At 41.3% G+C, this 21,367-nt stretch overlaps 1 protein-coding gene across 1 annotated transcript in view; it reads right to left on the bottom strand.

Moving 5' to 3' along the window:
* The window catches only part of LOC147030291 (uncharacterized), a 59,157-nt gene extending 49,854 nt beyond the window's left edge, over positions 1-9,303 (bottom strand). The window contains exon 1 of the mRNA XM_085874205.1: positions 9,174-9,303. The gene's annotated coding sequence lies outside the window, so the exon portion shown is untranslated. The remainder of the gene's footprint in view (positions 1-9,173) is intronic.
* Between the last annotated feature and the right edge of the window lie 12,064 nt (positions 9,304-21,367).

Here is a 21,367-nt window from a genome sequence, read left to right as displayed (position 1 = left end):
GGAAGAGCAGGTGGGAATTCATTCATTCATTCATCATTCATTCCTTAAACCTTGTGTTCACTCTTCGAGATTGGAGCATCGTGTGTTAATGACCAACTGTGGAACTTACTGTGAATCGACTTTCCATCCATCCCTTCCATCCATCCATCCATCCATCCCCCCCAAATCTCTTTGTTGGTCCTTGCCCCCCCCCCTTATTCCTCTCTCTCCTCCCTCTCTTTCCCTTTCTTACAACTTTCATGAAGTGATAACCAATGAGTGGTTGTGATGAGTTCCCACAGGTGGTTGTGTTGTGCTGTGGTGGTTGTGTTGTGTTTTGAGCCTGGAGTGTTGGGGAGTGTGCGGGTTGGGCGGGTTTGGCGGATTTGGCGGGTTGGGCGGGTGTTCACTTTTTTGGCGGTTGGAGCTGATGCTGGGTTCGTTTCTGCAGTTTAAATTTTGGGATTCGGCTCAGGATGAGAGAGTCTGGGGCTTATCACATTTTAGTTGTAAAACGTGTGCTGAAAAAAAATAAAGGCACAAAACACTGGTGTGTCTGAGTTTATAAGCATTGCAGCTCGGGTGTGATAGGCTCTAGGGTCTCTTGGCTTGAGCTTGGTTTCGGGGTTTGGACTGTGGGGTTGGGGCTGGTGGTGGGTCCAGCTGCTGGAGGGGTGTTCGTTTTTCTGGTACATGCATTCTTTGGCATTCTGGACATCTCCAGGCAATGTTTGACCCATTCAGAGAGCTGCAGTTTCAGAGCGGATAAACAGGGTGGCAGCCACATTTCAAGTTGCATACCTCAAGGGAAGCCCATGTTATAATCTCATTTAAAATGGGAGGTGTTGTTTGAAAATGATCGGTGGTTTTGCGATCCTGTTTGAACATGCTGTTTTAAGATACCCCATTTCGCATTCAATCCTGTGTTAACGCCGGCAGATGGGACCATCCCCGCCCCCCCCCACTTACCCTTAAGCCAAACCCCCCCCTTCAAGTCCCACTCCCAAATGCAAGTCCAGAACACCCCCTCCTCCCCCCCACTCCTTGCTCTCATATCCTCTTCGCGCCAACCCCCTCCTCACACTCCTTCCCACCCAGAGTGTATGGCGACATGTGGTGAAGCATCGCCCTCTATCCCCCTTCTTCGCCCTCCCCTCTTCGCTCCCCCTTCTCTCCCGGCATCCTCTCCCTTCCCTCCCTCCTCTCTCTCCCCTCTTGCATCCCCTCTCTCCCCTCCCCCCCTTCCTCGCTATACACCCCCTAACCTTCCTCATTCTACACCCTCCCCCCCACCTCATTCTTCTCTCATCTCTTCTCTCTCTCTTTCTTCCCCTACCTCCCTCCCTCTCTTCCCCTACCCTTAATATTCCCGTCAACGAAGCGAAGGGTTTTATTTGCTGGTCTATAATGATAAGTGTGTGTGTGTGTGTGTGTGTGTGTGTGTGTGTGTGTGTGTGTGTGTGTGTGTGTGTGTGTGTGTGTGTGTGTGTGTGTCCTCCGTAACTTAAAAACGATGAAACCTAGTTGCACAAAACTTTGCATGCATACTACGATACTAAGGAAACTCCATGGAAGTGCATGAATGAAAACTGGGTATGTGGGAAAATTTAAACACCATTTTGAAGATAATTTTGGGGTATTTATCATGGAAAAACAAAAAAGGATTTTCCTTGGCCAGCCTACTTTCACCCCACAGTGTTCTTATGCCGCCATTTGTTTTGGCCTGCTCAAAATGCCTTGTCTTGGATTGTCTTGGAACAGGCCACAAGAGTTTTCCATATCAACCATTTTGTTTGAATGCTTACTTGAGTGCTTAAGCGACTTGGATAATTTACTTGAATGAACCCTGTTTCACCATTTTCTTACTTTTCCCTTTGCTTTATTTGTGTTTTTGCTTCAATATTTGACTTTGTTGCGTAACCTTGAGTGCTATTCTTCAATGTTTGTTTGTTTGCAATGGTGATACAGTTGACAGCCTTTTTTCGGCAATAATGCTTTTTGGGGCCTGGTGGAACAGGCCTTATTTGCTAGATTTAAATATATTAAAAACATCTTTGCTCTCGATCGCATTGTTTCACCTTTATGTGTGATCTGCTTTCATTTAGGATGTTATTATATTTCATTAGGAGCTTCGAGTGATGTTATCTTCGATATAAAAGTGAATGAGACATTGTTTGTGACACAACTTTGAGCTGCCAAAATTAATCGTGATTAAACTTTATCGGATCACATTTTTTCTATGATGCACCATACCGAGTGGTTTAAAACAGCATTTCTTCACAATTCATAACTTCTAAACACATGAGCCACCACCTTTTGGTATTTCTGAGGGGAGATCCATATTTCTACAATGCTTTATCAAAATCCCCATTTTTTTCAGATTTCAACACGGATACTTAAATGCAGTAATTGTTGAGATGGTGAGCTGCGATCAGGGCCGGATTTACCATGTGGAGGGCCGTGGGCACAATTATTGTGGGGGGCCCCCAAATTTGGAGATTAATCAACAACTTAAATTATAACTGCTTTTTCATCAACAACTGAACTTATATCTCTCGATTTGGCAGATCCTGATCAGGAATGATTTGGCATATATGTTCACAAATTACAATTAAATCTGACAATATGACAAGATGGATGGATTGTTATTGATATGGCTGGTGACTTATCTATGACCTCATTCTAAAATAAAATCACAAAAATGCTGTTGCTGCAAGAGTAAGAGATAGAGATGGACTAATATAAGAAAATAGCAAACGACGCGCTGTCATTAATCATACGATGAACTTTGACTAAAAATCGTCGAACTTCAAAAACCCTCTGGGCAAGAGAAATCCGAAATGGTGATTAATAGCCGACTTCCAGCGACTGCAAATATACGGCAGTCATCCACATCAATGAACATACACACGATGCCTTAATCAATGGATAAACTTCCTGTGTGACTTCGCGGCAGCGAACTCGGATACGATACTGTCAACCTGCATGGAATTGAGCACATCGGATTCGGTTGAAATGATGGTCAGAATGACCAGTCTCTGTTGCCCCATCGTGGAGCGAAGATGGTTCTTGATAAGCTTGAGTTTCGAAAACGAGCGCTCCCCGGAGCAGTTCGACACCATCAGTGAGAGGTAAATCCGAAGCAGCACTTCCACGTTTGGGAAAGTATCGGTGAGTTTTCGCTCGATGAGAAAACTCTACATCTCGAGTTCAGTACGGCCCGAGTCTGGCTCTGACTCCTTCATCATGGCTTGGAACTGAATCATTTCTTCTGTGAGGTCAGGTGATAGATCTTCCCGATACAGCTCGACGAGCTTCGAGCATGACTCTCGAATCTGCTCCACTTCGAGTTGAACAAGAGCACGCAGGAATCCAAATCTGTCGCTCATCTTGCTGTAAGCGTTTGTACGATTTTCCAACTGCGACAGCAGTACGTCGATCACTGCAACGTATCCACTGATGCGAAAGGACTTCTTGGCGCCTAGTTCTACTTCAGGAGTGTGTCCGTAGTCTAAGGGAGGGAGGCGGACATTACGCTTTCGTCTACGCGATCCGCGAGTGAATTCAGCCATACCTGAGCGCTCCACTCCGTCAACAACGAATGTATCAAACTGATCGCGTAATGACCGCACGAAGCTCGCCAGTGACTTGAGGAGCTGCACGGCTGTGTTGAGATCGGTAGCTTGCGACTGAAGGGTTTTACTCGTACGATCAAATCTACCAAGGATAGTAGACCAGAAACCAGCTTAGAACCCTATCTCGAGCGTGCATATCATTTAGTGAAGTGTCTCGGCGGTGTTTCTTGTTTCACTATTCAGTTGTTCATCGTTTGTGATTTCATCGAGGACATCCATGATTTCGCTGTAACCGTCTACAAGAGCATGGGTTGCATCAGAATGAGCGAACCAGCGAGTGTCGCTGAGGCGCTTTGGTACTTGCAGACCTTTGGCTTTCAGGGCGTCAAATAATCTGGCGTAGCGTGACGTGGAAGCTGTAAAAAATACATACACTTGTTCCACGGATTCAAAGAATGCTGCTGCAGGTCTACAGCATCCCACGGCCGACTGACCGACTAAGTTCAGTGAGTGCGTCACGTATGGCACAAATAATGCGAGAGGGTTCTCCTGTTTGATCATTCCCTGCATCCCGTTGTATCAGTCACTCATATTAAATGTGTTATCGTAAGATTGTCCTCGGCAGTTCGCGATGTCCAATCCAGTGGCTTTCAAAAAATCCAGTAATGCCATCGCTTGCTGAAGTCCAGTGTGTCCTGTGTTGCTCAGAAAGGTCATGAAATGCTCCATTGGAGCCTCATTCTCGATGTATCGTAGAAGAACTGTGAGCTGGTTGATGTGGCTTATGTCAGGAGTAGAATCGACTGACACAAAGAAGTATTTTGCCTCTTTCACATGAGCGACGTTGTTATCCAGAACAGATTTTCCGATGATGGAGACTAACTCTTCACATGTCGAAGATGATAAGTACTTGGTGTGGCCACTACCTTGGTTGGCATATTTCTGAATGTGCTGCGCCAAAAAAGGATTGTATTCCGCAAGTAATTCCATTAAACCAAGGTAGTTACCATTCGTCCATGACCCAACAATTTCATCCGATCCACGGAACGCCACACCACACTCAGCGAGAAATGATATCACGCTGACACTTCGTTTCAGCACCTCCCTCCAAGAGGACGCAATCTCACTCACTTGTTTGACGAGTTCAGTGTCCACACGACCTGCGGATGTTGCTCTGTCTGACAAGCGGATGATATTCGCACAATGTACATGCGGACGCTCATGCACCTCGATAGAACGACTGGCATGCATCCAGTCATTGAATCCTTCCCCGCCCAGGGCAGCAGCACCTCCAAAGAGCCTGCAAGCGATGCAGTACAGTTTTCTGGTTAATGTGGAGAAGCAAAGCCAGGACCTTTTCACGGACTCTCCGTTTTGTAGTCTACAGTAAAAAAAAAGATTCTTGGAGCAGCAGCGTTTCCTACCTTCAACGAACTGTATGGATGAATCAAAGGGACCAGTAGAATTCTGCAGGGGCTCCAAATCTCGTGATGACCAGTAGTCGATCATCTCTGACGACGGTCGCTCAGGAGGCCAACATCCAATGTCATTGGCAAAGTCAGGTCCACAATCAGTCAGTATATCTCGTGCTTCTTCATCTGATGCATGTTCTTCATCGGTGGAACCTTCCGAGATGTTGGGCGAATCTTGACACCGGGGTTGCGTTGCCAAATCCGCTTGTTCTGTCTCTGTTGGTGTTCCAGCCTCTGTCATGGACGAATCGCCTGTTTGTGCAGGAGTGAAAAACTCTGAGATTTTCTGGGTCTTGTCGACGACGGCCTTGTGTCTTTCATCTTTTTCCTTGGAACGTTTCCGCTTTTGAGCACCACTGTCATATTTCCGTGGAGCCCTGGATTTGTGCCTGTCGTCACCAAAGCCGCTCATTGTGGTTTCTGCAGCTGGTAGGTACCGAGTAGCTGAGATATCGTCAGGGACGTACCAGAATCACGAACAAGTATGTTTCACACACCTGGAACATAGAAAGTCACACTGTGTTACTGTGCTGTGCGCGCCAGTAAGCAGGGTACTGACAGCGTTCCCTGCCAGCCACAGTTTCAGTGTGTACAATACTACCCCTGCCAGCCATGTGCTGTGCTGGTATGGCCTAGTTTTACCACGTCGACTTTCACCTTTTCACCTCTCCTCTGGCTGGACCTCTGTATTCAGTCTGTGCTTGCTGGGCTCTGGAGGGCAGTGCCGTAGTTAGTTGGTCACTTTCAACCATCCGAAGCATCGATGATCGATCCAGAAAAAGATCTGAATGCAGGCCCCCAATGCCCGAGGCTTGCCCCGGGAATTTTTGACCACGTTGGATCCGTTCTGTGGACCGTGGAAGAAACTGCTTGAAAAAGCCAAAGCTTGAAAGGACCCTCACAATGACAGACAATTTTGAAAAGATATCCTTACAAAGAGTTGACAATCTTCATTCACCCACAATAAAACTTTAGAAGCACATTTTCAAGGGATTTTCAAAATGTCATCGAAATTGTGGGGGGGGGGCTAAATGTGGAGGGGGGCAGGGCCATGGCCCCACCTGGCCACCCCTAAATCCGGTAGTGGCTGCGATCATCAAATATGGTATCAGATTCCAGGAGTCCGGAGGAAAGGGGGGACGTTGGGGTTTCAGGAGGCAGAGGAGTGGGTGGGATGAGGAAGGAAGGGGAAGGGGTGGGAGGAGGAACCCGGTATTGCCCGGCAATACCAGTTGGTACCTTTGCTAGTGAAGAAATAAAGCGCAATGAAGGTGGCAAAAATAAATATTTTGGGTCAGAGTTATGCCGCCAGAGAATGTGATGATTGAGTCACTCGAAAGATAATAACGACAAGTACTCCAAAGTCTGAAAGCAAGAAACAAGCGAGCAAAACAAAAGGAATGACAGATAGAAGAACGCAAAAGACCCTCGCGGGCGTGCAAAGAAGACGTTTATCAAGAGTGAAATCTCTGTTGATATCCCCTCAAAAAACCTCAAGGTGGAGAGGGGGCAAGTCAGATGACTAATGAAAAGCCTGTGTTGCAGACCCTCATGATAATTAAACAGTTGCACTTTGAATTTAAGAAATCAACCTGTGGCAAGGCTACACTACTGGAATCTCACAATTGTAAATGATTACAATAACAAGTTTAATGATCATTGCTTGTATTCTTGTAATAACGTGAAAAATACAGGTCAACCACATAAACAATCAACTAAATTAAATATGGAAAATCAAAATCACATGTGACCACCATTATACTAAAATTTGGCAATTATCTGCAGGTTTATACATATGTCGAAACCGTTTGGAATCGAAAATGGCTTGGCCGATCACTAAATTTTGCTTACATGCTCAGGGTACCCAGAGTTTGGTCATAGGCATGAAATAAATCTCCTTGCAATGGTACGGAGATGAGTTGAGATTTTCGTTTGCACATGTGGGATAATGCAAGAGTTTGAGCACTGACCCTGCCAGAGGGAGGGGTTATTGAAACTATATTTTGCTCTCGGAGGGAGTGGATGTTCCTAGTTTAACAAAAGATAAGCCACAATAAACTGTGGTGTAAAACATGGAGAGGGTGTTGAGGGGATTAAAGAGAAAGAGAAGATAACAGCTGCATCCACAAAGGATGGGGGAAGAATACACCGAGTGGGGTGTGTATATGGAGATCCAGTGGGGAACGAATGGAGAATATGTATGGACACGGGGAATGGAGAAGGGTGTGTGAATGGCTTTCTGAGGGGGGAAGGCATGTGGGAAGGTTGGTGTGGACAAAAAGGAAAGGGTGGGGTAGAAGTGTAGGTGTGACATGGAATCTTTGAACTTCATCTAACATGGGACTTTCGAAATGGAAATGATGTCTGAATGCTAAATGAGGCCTTTTGCGCATGTGCTGTGTGTGTGCGCGTCTGTTTATAGTGATTAGGTTCTGCTTATAGTGTGAAAGCTGTCATTGAAATTTATAGTGTGAAAGCTGTAATTGAAATTGTCCTTTAGACAAAAGAGTGGAAATTTCAAGGTAGTTCACCATAGTTGTTGTGTTCCTAAATGCAAATTGGACTCATGAAAATATAGTAACATGAGAAATGTCCGTGGATGAGAGGTGTCAGGTTTGTACCATTTCCTGTTAGTACAAGCTTGCAGAGGCAGTGGATAACACACACACACACACACACACACACACACACACACACACACACACACACACACACACACACACACACACACACACACACACACACACACACACACACACACACACACACTTCACCTTTTACCAATAGATGCAGAAATCTGGAATAATTTCTCTTGTGGCCATGGAACCAAACAATATATATATATATATATATATATATATATATATATATATATATATATATATATATATATATATATATATATATATATATATATATATATATATATATAATTTGTATATATGTGTTTGCAGGTACAAGGACATTCAAAGTACAGTGCCCCACACCAAATAAATAAATAACAAATCCTCCAGCGCACGACATTGCCGAGCACCTTCGGTGCCTGGCGATGCCGCCTGGAAATGGCAACGGAATTGGGAGGGAGTGTACAATATCCGATTAATGAATTGATTAATTGCCTAATTAAAATTAAAAAAATAATAATCGTAAAATAATTTGTTAATCAATTGGCTAATCGCATACCTAAACCACCACTGTTTCATCTGAATCTGTAACTTTTTGAAAATTATGAAATTTATCGAAAAATTATATAATTAATTGATTAATCAATAAATCAAAAACACCCTTTATAGCCAAATCACTTATTCACTGTCGTGTCAAAATATCAGCTTCCTCGCTCAAAAAGTGTCTTGAGATATTGCCAGGATGAGAAATAAAATAAATAACTAATTAATAAATCGATAATAATTAAGTAATTCATCAATTAATTCCACTCCATTCCAGTGGGACCATACTCTGTGCAGAGCATTAGTGCTACCAAAAGAAGTCTCCTGGACAATTGGGCACACTCCTGAATGGGTTTCCACTCCAATGCACGATATTTAAATGGCACAATCATCTCAGCAAGCTGGTACTTATTTTGCCAACCTCAAAAGGATGACAGGCTGAGTCAACCCTACCTGGTATTAATTCAACAGCTCAATAGGATTTGAACTCAGGACCCTTGGATCCAAAGTCTGTTACCCCAACCATTAAGCCAACACCTGGTATATCAATTAATTCATTCATCAAAAAATATCTTTACTTTTATCACATCTTTACTTTTATCCCCAAATTTCAGGTTTCTCACTCAAAGGATGGCTGAGATATTGCCTGGACAAACAAGAAAGAAAAAAAACTAATCGATTAATCACTAAATCAAATGTACCCTTTTTCCTTAAATCATTTGTTCACTGTCGTATCCAAACATCAGCTTCCTTGCTCAAAAGGTGTCTGAGATATTGCCAGGATGAGAAATAAAATAAATAAATAAATAATAAATCGATAATAATTAATCAATTAATTGATGAATCAGAAAATAAAAAATACTTTTTCACCAAAACACATCTTCACTTTCGCACCATAATTTCAGCTTCCAAACTCAAAAGTTGCCTGCGATATCACCCAGACAAACAAGAAAACTAGATGGTATTAATAGAATACTTACCCTGCGCAGTCTTGAGAAGGACTTGGTGCATGCCAACTCTACTGGTTTGTTTGTTTTTCTTTGATCCAATGTGGTGTCAGACCAGTGACCGATGATGTCACTTTTATCAAACTACTAGACGACCCATGAACCTGTTGAGTTCCTGTTGTGACAGCGGTTGATAAAAAAAAACATTTCAAAAAACAAAAAAAGATAGCTCCAGCGAACTATACCACTGAGGTTGTTTGCATTGATCAAATACTCCCGAAGAGCACTTGACTGAATCGGGAATTGATTTTTTTATTTTTTTTTTCGTTGCCTGATTTGAACCAAACTTGATACTGCGCACCGCAGGAGAATGGTGAGTAAGGTGGCACTAAATTTTTGCACTGTCGTGTACCGTTTTGGCTGTATTTCAGGAACATACATATATACGAGATGAGAGTTTTCATATCAAACTATATTTCCCATGGGTAGTTGATTAATTAGTTAAAGTTTTGCATTGATCGGTTAGCAATTTCAACAATTGCAGATAATTTTTTTTTTCAAACTGACCAGATCAAGCGTTGCACTTGTTGAATTATGATGTCATAATGAAGGTGTGGTTGAAAATTTATTTTAAAATATTAGCTTTATGTTTTTTTTTTGTTTGGTTGTGGCCCAATTAAGCCTGATTGATTTAACTTTGCAAATAAAGGCTTTTAGCCCATATAATAAACATATTAGTGAAACCTCGATGATAGGCAATGATTGATTTAAAAGCTCATCAGAAACATGATTATTACATTCATTTTATGAGTATGTTCTATGCCCATGTATTGATTTTATGAGGACTTAATTGACTTGACTGAAGGTTATGTGATTACAAATATGAGCCCTATGGACATGCACTTAAGGTCCAGGGGACATAATTGATACAGCTCTGTGTTGTTATTGCAACTTTAACGAATAGCTAACAAGGTGAAAGTGGGGTTTAGATTAATAAAAGGTGTGATAAACCCAATCGCCAAAGTAGCTTAAGCAAGTTGGAATGTTCAGCTGATAAACTCACAGCTGCAATGCTCAGTGTGTTATGTGCCAATATATATCCCTGAAAATAGCCAGAGAGATGTTGACTTTCACAAACATATGATCAGATGAACCAATTGGAGCAGAGACAGAACAGGAGACATTTTTGGGAAAGTTAGTCATCACCACGTCCAGAAGGGAGGATTTGCCATTTGGCAAAATTCGTGTCGGAAAGTTCACAGACCGAGTCAGTCCCATGGAGTCACAGAAGTCTTTTGCTGAAGTGCCATGGCTGGTAAGAGGTACCAACACACAGCCAAGTTGCATGATGACTATTGAAATGACTAGATATGAGGAAGAGAAAGAGAGAGTTAAGATCCCTCCATCCAGTGGGACCATACTCTGTACAGAGTCAGTGCTGTCGAAGCAGTCTCCTGGGCTGTTGGGCACAATCCTAGACAGGTAACCACTCTGACGCAAGATACTCAAATGGCTCAATCCTCCCAGCAAAGTGGTACTCACTTTGGTGACCTCAGAAGGATGACAGACTGAATCAACCCCACCTGGTATTAATTCAACGGCTGTGCAGGATTTCAACTCAAGACCCAAGAATCCCAAACCTCCACCCTAACCATTAAGCCAACACCAGGCATAGAGTTTGGATGAGTGGTGAAAAGATGGTCCATGTCATGAGAGAGAGAGAGCGAGAGAGGCACAGAGGGAGAGAGAGAGAGACAGAGACAGAGACAGAGACAGAGAGAGCGACAGAGAGAGACAGAGGCACAGAGAGAGACAGAGCACAGAGAGAGACAGAGACAGAGGCACAGAGAGAAACAGAGAGACAGACAGAGAGTCAGACAGACAGACAGAGAGAGAGAGAGAGAGAGAGAGAGAGAGAGAGAGAGAGAGAGAGAGAGAGAGAGAGAGAGAGAGAGAGAGAGAGAGAGAGAGAAGTCATCACTGTTTGGAGGATGATACAATACACGGAGAAACAAAAGGTGAGATAGGAGGAGAAGTCACAGCCAAAGGTACTCCTGGGGGTTGGGAGATGTACATTCAGTAAAAGGACAATGAGAAATTGAGTTCTTGATGTAAACTGCAACTCCACCACCAGGGTGGGGTTCAGGCCGATCGAATCGGAGGAGACCTCTTTTGAGACGTCATTTTTCCTGCTTACCATGTCTCTTTGTGCTATTACCATGAGGCCATATTTTTCATCACCACAAGGCTTTTGTCTTTGTCACCATCAGGCTTTTTTCCAACCATCATGAGGCTTTTGTTGTTACATTCAGGTTTTTTTTTGTTAGTTGTCATGAGGCCCTTTCTTGTTGCCATGAGCCTTTCGTGCCAGTTATCAGAAAGCTTTTTCCTGGTTACCATGGGGTTAATATGATAATTTGCCATATTTTACGTCATTTTTAATTGTATATTCCATTTTTCTCATCGAGGTAGTAACATGCTTATGTTTGATTGAGAACACCCATACTAATGGACCATTTTGACAGCCATTCTGGTGATCACTCGTAGTGATCAGCTGGAAATGCCCTCAGGTGGACGCTTGCAAATAATTGTTTTTAAGCATTTTTAAACATTTTTGTACATCGATGTACAAAAATGTACAACTGTCATAAAAATCCTCTTCAATCTACAAACTGAATCCATCAACAGGTGGTGACAAAATGTGTTCAATAATTGTTTAATCAAAATGGTCAACAAATTCTACCCACAATTGAAGTCAAAGGTCATCAATGGCTCAAATAGTTGTTCTTAAATTAGTCGTTGAAAGCATCAGATGCATTGTACAAGCAAAGACGGTATGTTTTTGAATTGTAATAACGGAAGGCATTTTCGATCCTAATTGTGCTTATCACATTAATTCATGGCATTCCACTGGAACTGACCAGAACAATGGAGCATCACAAATATTCCAGTGTTGTACACCATACGTCTAATTACCGACGAATATCTGTACTCACCATGGTTGCAGGAAAAAGAATAAAATGTCACACTGTACAATGGTCGCCATTATATGGTCTGGTGTCAGAGCACTTGGAGTGTTGAGTCACTATTAGCAGACATCCAAAATAAATCCTCTCCCTCTCGAAATAACTGTGGTGACAACATTATTATGGAGAAATGATAAAAAGGACTCACAATATGTTTCCTGGGAGTGATCAGTTGCTGTTTGATCAGTCGGTGTGGCAGAACCAAATAAGTGGTTATTTGTGTTGAGTTTTGCATTTGTTATTTTGATTTTGTTTTAGGTGTGGTGTATTTCATATTGCTGAAGGTTGCCCAGTGTTAGTTGCAGATTGGTGGGTAATTGTATTTGTTTAAAAGCTCGTTGTCTAAGGCATGGATGTATGTGTGACTCGAACAGTCATTAGGTACATATTTTTTGCCTGAGATTGGATTAGTTGGTGGGTAGTGCAGGTAACAAAGGTAAGTCGAAAAGATGATTGGGAAACGAGTCAATAGGGAGAGACTAAATCGGAGAACATGAGGAGTGGAGGAACATTACAAGCAGTGTGATAAATATTTAACATGGACAGTATCGGGGATCGTAGAGATGCAGAGGGTAATCTTTGCTCTGGGAAGTATATAGATATGTCACACCTGAGGATTGTTATAGATAGGTTGAAGAAACAGATAGCTACTTTACAGTATTCCTCAGATAGTTGGGTATTCTTCAGATTGGGAGGGAAACAGATAGCTGGGTTTGGGAAACACTGTGAATCATTTTGGGGGCCAAATTATGGTTTCCATAATGATGGCCATCGGCTAAACAGAAAGGGGGCATTAAGGTTTGCAGTGGGAATCGAGGGGGGAATTAGGGCTTTGTTAGGTTCGATGAGGATGGAGAGGCCAATAAGGGAAGAATTATAATTGATAACATGATTGGTAAGGGAAGACAGGAAAAAGTAATAACAGGAAGGGAAAAGTAAAAATAATATTCCATACCATCACCCAGAATTTAAATAATTGGATGAAGAGGCTTGAAACTATCGTGAGGACTATCATATATGTCGGTGCAACCAAGAAAGGTTTAATGAAGAGAGTAATTGGCAGACAGGACAAGAAGGCTACAAGATGTATAGGTGCGATAGGAAAAATAGAATAGGAGGAGGGTAGCAATCTGGGTAAAAGACAACATTGTTTTCATAGAAAAAGGTGACTTTGGAAGAAATTCATGATGAGGATTATATGTAGATAGAAATTAGAGATTTTAAGAATAGTAAGGTACCAGAAGATGCTTTAATGGGGCTGCTGGTGTGAGACAAGAGCAGGATAGATGGGTTAATGAAAGATTCAGAAAGGCATGTGGTCTTCTACGTTTGGATGCAGCACAAGCCTAGGGGGTTGCGTCATTGGCTGAGGGTGCGGCCGTGCCGCTGATGCAATGCCCTCTGCTGGTTATGGCAGGAATTTTGGAATTTGGCAAAGGTGCCAGCGATAGCTCGCAGCCTCTTCACGAAGGACAACGTGAGACCTTTAATCTTCACCAACGAATGCTGGCAGATGGGATGCCTGGTTTACGCCCATCTGGGGATGGTACACACATTGATGAATCACCCGACCTGTGAAACACCGGGATAACAGTTTATAGCTGGGTCGGGATTCAAACTCAGGCTCGACAGCTTAGAGATTTGTGTGCGTACCTCGAGGCCATTGATGATGGAGGATTTTAATTTGCCGTGGATAGATTGGGTCAAGGAACAGGGAAATGGGAGGACGGATTAAGAATTTGTATGTATAGTCCATGAATACTTTTTAAGACTTTTTATAGGTAAGCCCATGAGGGGAGTGTAGTGTTCGACATCTTTTTAAATAATGACCAGAATCTGGAGGAAAAGAGGGAGGTAGGAGAGCATTTATAGACAATTTAGTAGAGTTATATGAAGCAATTTCTGATTAGGTGGATGGGGAAGTGCAGTGGATGTTGTGCTGTATATCTTGACTTTCAAAAGAAATTCCATGTGAATAGGTACCACATAGGAGGAATTTATCAAAGGTGGGGGCTTGTATGCCTGATGTTGGCTTGATGGTTAGGGTGGTGGGCTTGGGATCCAAGGATCCTGAGTTCAAATCCCACTTGGCTGTTGAATTAATACCAGGTGGGGTTGATTCTGCCTGTCATCCTTCCGAGGTCGGCAAAATGAGTTCCAGTTTGCTGGTATCCTGTGTCGGAGTGGCGACCCGTCCAGGATTGTGTCCAATGGCCAAGGAGACTGCTTAGGCAGCACCAACTCTGCACGGAGTATGGTCCCAATGGATGGATGGATGGAGGGCTTGTGGAGTGGCTGGTCAGGTAGCTAACTGAATTGTAAACTGGCTTAGTGAAAGGAAGCAAAGAATGGCTGTGAGTGGGAGGATGTAAGTAGTGGTGTACCTCAGAGATCAGTACTCGGACCATTATTATTAATGATTTCCATCAATGATTTGGATGGTGGAGTGAAGAGTAGGCTTTCCAAATTTGCAGATGACACAAAGCTTGGAGTAAAGGTGGATCGCAGAGGTGATGGTGATCAGGTTCAGGAAAGCATTGATAGTTGTGTAGATTGGGCAAAAGATTGGCAGATGGAATTTAACATTTGGAAATATAAAGTGCTGGGATGTGTAAGAACAATGAAAATAGAGATGACATGATGCAAGGGGTAATTTTTGGAGCGTGTCACAGAAGAGAAGGATCTGGGGGTGGTAATAGATAAGGGAGGTTAGCAGGCAGCACAGTGCCACACAGCTATTGGTAAAGCAAATAAGGTTTTTGGTTGGTTGTATTCGTAGGGTGAAAAACAATAAATCAAAAGAGGTAGTTTCAACATTGCACAGGAATTTAGTGAGGCCACATCTCGAATATTGTGTTCAGTTTTGGTCACTACATTACATCTGAGGAAGGACAGAGCTGTCATGGAGAGGGTATAGCACAGAGTAACGAAGTTCTGCGGAGCACCTGAAAGAGACAGAACTTTTTCCATTATAAAGGAGGAAATTGTGAGGGAATCTTGTAGAGATGTTTCAAGATAATGAAGGGTATCGATAGAATAAGTGCTGAAGAGTTTTTCAGCAAAGTGGACAGTGAAAGGACCAGGGACCACAGCCCCGGGGTGAAGAAGAGGAGAGTAGTAAGGCAAGGGTCTTTCATTCAAAGAGTAGTTAATGCATGGCATAGTCTCCCTGGAAAGATAGTCACAGCAGAAATAGTATAAAGATTAAAATTGAAGTTAGATATCGGTATCTCGAAGCATTGGGGAGTCAGGATAGAGGGGTACATGGATATTGGCAGGACTGGAAGGTAGCTTGGGTGTCGATGCATGATTGGATACCCGTTTCATGATTGTGATGTCTATGGGAAGGTCTCGTCAAAAAGTGCATCCGCTGTCAATGTTTGTTCATTCCTTCCCTGACAACACTCTTCATCTTTAAAAAAAAACAAAAATAAAGAATGTAGTTGTTTGTCTTTCGGCTGCTCCCATTAGGGGTCACCACAGCGGATCATCCGTTATGATCCGCATACTGATTTGGCACAGGTTTTACGCCGGATGCCCTTCCTGACGCAACCCTGGTCGCCTCTTACGACACAGGGATAAGGATTGGGTTTCACAATGATTCCGGGCTGCCCTACACCCTCTCATCGCATGGCCCAGCGCAGAGCCCCCGTCCTCAAGCGATCCTCCAACCCAAGCCTCTGAGTAGCCGGATTACAGGCGCACGCCACTACGCCAGGTTTATAAAAATAAAGAATATAGAAAGTAATAACACCCTGGTGATTGATGCCCCTGTATCTGCTGCACTCTTCTCCTCCTCATTCCCCCACCAATGAAATGAAGTCAAGAAATTGGAAGAATGAATTAATGGTGTTGATGGAACGCTGACATTTCCTGTGTCCAAGTTCCTTGTCCTGCTCATTGGTAGTTTTTGCAGTGCACACCATCAGACACAAATGAAAGCCACACAGTTTGCCAGGTGAGGCCATTCGAACATTGAACACCAGCAGGGGGCAGCGTCAGACTGTCTGTGACGATGAGACCCGTCTGACGTCATCACCTGGGAGATGCATTTTGGTCCTGCGTGGGAGGGCAGTTGACCATGTAAAACGCATCCTCTTAACAATCCTTACTGTTAACCTATTACTGACGAAGTTTAACCTCACCCTTTGTGCTACCGGGAATTATTTAAACGTTGTAGTCAAAAACACAACGTCCAACTTGTTTGATTTTAAACTATAGAGATTGGATGTTTAATGTGATCCCCATCCTTCCAGTATGAAAGGCGAGCAGCACCAAGGACTCTGCCCAGCGTGGTGGTCTGGGGATATCTATTTAATACGTACGTAAAAAATTGAGGATTTATCCCCTCCTTCCCGAATGGCTCACATATCCGTGTTATTGTTCGTGTTAAACACCGAATCCCATGCAGAGTGCTTTAAAAACCCATCTCACCAATCAACTCGACGGTTGGCTTGTTGAAATGATGACCCAGTAATTGATCCGGCAGAAGGATATCGACTTACGTAAGTTGAGACTCCAGCTTTGAGCGAGCAACAGATGTTATGTCTTTCGTTAAGTAAAGAGAAGAACTCGCTTTCAGCAAATCAGTTTAGACATGTTATATCCTGAAGAATGACGTGTTTGTAATTCACACCCCGACAGTTCCTGTTAACAATGATTTTCCTCAGTTTATGGTGAGCCTTTAGCAGGAGAAATGGTCTTTTTGTCAAATCGAGTCATCGTCTCTTGTTGGCCCTTTCCCCACACACCTCCACACACCCCACACACCTCCACAAACCCCCACACACCTGGAGCACGGTGGCGCATACTTTTAGATGAAGACCATTCGGCAGTTCCAAAGTCAGACTTGAGCCTTTCCCTCGGCGATTGTTTTTGTTGGCGGAACTTTCACTCTCAAACAGAATCCTCCCAACTTCAGGCTGTTTTTGTTGGATTGTAAACAGAGAGGAATACATGCTTCAAACTGAAAACGAACTTGGTTATCTTTTGCTGAAAAAAACATAGTAATAATAAATAAATAAATCACGATTGTTGCCAAACACCCAGGAAAAAAACTTAGCCTACTCTGGAAATTCTTTAAAGAAACCCCTTTAACATGTGACCCCTTTTGTGTGTACAATAACGTGCTGAGTAATTTCATTCATATATATTTCATACTATTAAGGGATGATTATATATATATATATATATATATATATATATATATATATATATGTATATATATATATACATATATATACATATATACATATATATATACATATATATATATATATACATATATATATATATACATATATACATATATATATATATACATATATATATATATACATATATATATATATATATATATATACATATATATATATATATATATATATATATATATATATATATATACATATATATATACATATATATACTAGTGCGTGGCCGCACGTGCAAACCAACAAAAAAAAAATCTTTCAAACAACCACACAGACCGGTCCTTCGCTCTTGTAAACGACGACTGGATTGGGGCATTGTGTTTATCGATAAATGCGGATAAGAAATTGAGGAATTATTAGAATACAGAAAGTCATCACTATCCGGAAGTGGTGCGTGCCTGTACGGAATGTTCACATGCATTCCACGAATTATCGCTTGTATTGAAGCAACAACTACTCTGATACTTACACACAGAGTAAATTAAAATCTAAATTAAAATCAAGTTTAACTCAGTGTCTTTGCTTGCCATGACATTCGCTGCCATTGACCATTGCCACTCCAACGCCACGGTAACTAAATGGTGCCCTTTCCCCATCGGCCACGCCGACGCAGCAACGTGTCTTGTCATTGGTTTGGTCATTAAATGGCCGCAGCATCATGTCTTGTCATTGGTTTTGTAAATAAATGGCCATAACTTGGTAAGCACTTGTCCGATCAATATCAAAACTTGAAAAGGCATATCCTCAGGTCTCCAGCAATATACCTGGCAAGTTTCAATTATATCGGACCAGTGGTTGTCGAGAAACAGCAGTCAAAGACACACACACACACACACACACACACACACACACACACACACACACACACACACACACACACACACACACACACACACACACACACACACACACACACTGCTGGAATTGTATATATATATATATATATATATATATATATATATATATATATATATATATATATATATATATATATATATATATATAACAATGAGGAATACGCATATCATAAAAGCGATGAGGTCCTTGGGTCCAAGTCCTTGGTTCAGTCAGAATTTTTTTCACTGGAATTTATTCCTGTTCAATATATATATATATATATATATATATATATATATATATATATATATATATATATATATATATATATATATATATATATATATATATATATATATATATATATATGTGTGTGTGCACTCCAATTTCTCTCTTCATTAAACAACAATAGACTCGTCCCTGAGGAGCCAGCAAAATGGTTTGGGCTGTGAAGCCAGCAAAATGTTTTATGAGACCGGATCTGCTCTCGCTTTTTAGCTCAGATTGGCAGTCAATCTATTTTTTTTTTACATTGGTTGGAAGCGCCCTCTTCTTCATTAAAAAACATTAAAATGTACATTTATGTAAATATATATACATATATATGCAGTATATGTATAGATAAATGTATATATAAATGTATATATATATATATATATATATATATATATATATATATATATATATATATGTATATACATATATATTTATGAGGCGCCACGAGGAGTGATGTAAGGGACACATCGGCCATTTTGGAGTTAATGCCATATAGCACTATTTTAACCCTTACCCTATCATCTGAGCCTATCATCATCATATCATTAAAAAAATGTCGCTTACATCACTCCTCCACGCGGGGCCTCATATACAGTATATGTTTATGTATATATATATATATATATATATATATATATATATATATATATATATATATATATATATATATATATATATATATATATATATATACACGGGGTCTCCCAAAAGTCACCTTGGGATTTAGAAATTAAATAAAATTTGTTTTTTAATAATTCATGATTATTTTTTTTAGGAAAAGAAAATTTACAAAATGGAGATAAATTTACTTTATTTATGAAAAATGATGCAGCTTGGATGTCCTCCATTTTCGGCTTTGCAGAGACAGACTCTTTTGACAGCATTTCCATAACAGTGGGCAATAACTCTGGCTGCAGCCCTCGAATTTCTGCACAGATGTAGTCCTTGAGCTGCTGAATTGCATGGGGCTTATTGATGTATACACGCTCCTTTAGGTAACCCCAAAGAAAATAATCGGGAGGCATCAAATCAGGAGAACGTAATGGCCAAGAAATATCTGAATTTCACGAAATTATTCGGTGTCCATGCTCTTTGGGTGAGAGTAATTGATCGATGAAATTTAAAATAAAATTCCACGATTTTGGTTCTTTGTTCAGTTGTGAATTTTTCCATGGGTAATTTCCAAATGTTAATCTAAATTCTGAAAAGAATAGAAAAACAAATTATGAAAAAACAAACGTTATTTAATTTCTAAATCCCTTGGTGACTTTTGGGACACGCTGTATATGTGTATATACATATATGTATACATATATATATATATATATATATATATATATATATATATATATATATATATATATATATACTCCTTTTATGCTCTTCTCGACGAAGAAGCTGCATAAAGCAACCAAGAAAACCTCCCAAAGTAAGTCATTTTGCTGTTTCGAACCTTTCCCAGATTTCCTCCACAGCTGTAAAGATGTTCACACACACTGCACACATGAGAATCCCAATGTTACACACCCCCTCAGCTACCGGACCAGTTTCATCGCTTATTGGCGAATCATCAGCGACAGCATAGACAGCAATGCAAAACAATGAGGCTCAGACAACACAAGGCTTATTTTCCTGTTTTAAGAACAGAAAATAAAGTCTATTTTCTTGAGTTATTAAGAACATGAAACTTACCTTTAATAAAAATGACAACAAACTTGACCAATAATGCATTGTGATGTTGATGATGGTGACGATAAAGACGAGTTGATGGTGATGATGATGTTGGAGGGTTTGAGAGAGTTATTGTGTTGACTGCCCATCTTAAATAGGTGCATAAATGTGGAAAATAGTTCACCAACCCATGATTATTTGAACGCATTGAGCACAACCCGCAAACCTTGTCTCAATGCATTCATTGCGATAGAGCGAATTTACGAAGGGGAAACACACGAATGGCAAGGCCTTCCTGTACTGATTTTGAAGTGCCCTCTTCTTCTTAAAAAAAAAGAAAAAGATTTTAAAAATCGTTTAAAAAAATTCCTGAAGTTTCGTGCTCCTGAAGCAGTCTTATCAACCAACCACCCACCAGCTATGCACTGTGATAAAATGATGTTGAGTCACAATTTAAGAGATGGAGGCTTTGTTCATCACCATAGAATGCAGCATCAATCAACATAATACGGAACCATATTGGTGGCCTCTTCTTCACCCTGATATAGATGCTTCTAAATATGAAATATGATCGTCGTTGACCCAATGTCAATGATCAGGAGGTGGAACAAATGTCAGCATTACAATACCAGATCAGCTCATATTTAATGCTGTCAATCATACAAGTCTTTATCTGCAACAGTTCAGCACAACATTTACAGGGAAACCCAACTGCCCATATATCTTTCCTTTGTTGTCCATGCTGACACTGAGACATCAGCTGACATGGGCAACACTGTATTGTGCTCTGTATGAGAGAGAACAAGCAGTGTGCCCTCCAAAGCTTAAGAAGGACCTCATGACCACTGGAAGTGTGGGTAATATAGATCACAATCCGAGTTCGAGAACAGTCAATGACTCATTCTGTGGAACGGCCATTTCCCTAACCCACCATCTAAGTCAATAATTCACCTGGGGCAGATGGAATATTGAAAGCTTCACATTTAACCCTCTGGCAGTATGCGCACCAAGTCACCGCTGCTTCACTGCCTATTCTACAGAAAAGTGCATATTACAAATATATGGAGATTTACGGTGATGGAGAGCAATAGGATTTCCCCGCATGGATAAAGGAGAAGCCTGAAAAACACCCACGATTCATCAGCTCATCTGTGGTGTATAAACTGGGTATTGCACAATGCCACCATGGAGAGGTGGGCAGGCA

This window comes from Eptatretus burgeri, chromosome 3 (genome assembly GCF_056783735.1).
Source record: "Eptatretus burgeri isolate ZD-2024b chromosome 3, Ebu_testis_v1, whole genome shotgun sequence".
NCBI lineage: Eukaryota > Metazoa > Chordata > Myxini > Myxiniformes > Myxinidae > Eptatretus > Eptatretus burgeri.
Note: the sequence above shows the minus strand (reverse complement) of the source record. Positions and strands in the feature narration are given on the sequence as shown.